This window comes from Meleagris gallopavo, chromosome 4 (genome assembly GCF_905368555.1).
Source record: "Meleagris gallopavo chromosome 4, MGAL_WU_HG_1.1, whole genome shotgun sequence".
Lineage (NCBI taxonomy): Eukaryota > Metazoa > Chordata > Aves > Galliformes > Phasianidae > Meleagris > Meleagris gallopavo.
Window position 1 is genome coordinate 31,764,850 of NC_139407.1, and position 641 is coordinate 31,765,490.

At 41.0% G+C, this 641-nt stretch overlaps 1 pseudogene; it reads left to right on the forward strand.

Annotated features, from left to right (window-relative positions):
* The first annotated feature begins 310 nt into the window (after positions 1–310).
* LOC116216631 (5S ribosomal RNA) lies at positions 311–419 on the forward strand (annotated as a pseudogene).
* Positions 420–641: the final 222 nt, after the last annotated feature.

Consider the following 641-nt stretch of genomic DNA (forward strand, 5'->3'; position numbering starts at 1 on the left):
CATTTTCCAAGTGATTTCTGTTTGTAAGACTATTTTGCCTGCATGTATAGAGCAGGTTGTTCTATATTCACTTGTCTTTTAACATAGTAGCTGCTGTTGCAATCTTAATTTATACTGCCTCATTAAGTATGTCTTAAATGTGTTTGGAACATTAATTGTTTAACTAATATCATTAGTTTCTCTACTTTCATTGCTCTGCTCCATGGTAGAGGGAGCAGGACTGTGCAGCAGCAATCTAACTATTACTAATAGTAATGTCTAATAGTTATATGTTCATATGTTAATATGTTCATTTTAATTAATAGTAATTGTCTACGGCCATCCCACCCTGGCAACGTCCGATCTCGGAAGCTAAGCAGGGTCGGGCCTGGTTAGTACTTAGATGGGAGACCTCCTGGGAATACCGGGTGCTGTAGGCTTGCCCAGGGAGGTTGTGGAGTCTCCTTCTCTGGAGATATTCAAGTCTCGCCTGGACGTCTACCTGTGCGACCTGGTGTAGGGAACCTGCTTTGGCAGGGGGGTTGGTCTCGATGATCTCTAGAGGTCCCTTCCAACCCCTACAATTCTGTGATTCTGTGATTCTGTAATACTAGTAATAATAATAAGTACTGCTAAAAGTATTGAAGAATCCTAACATATGA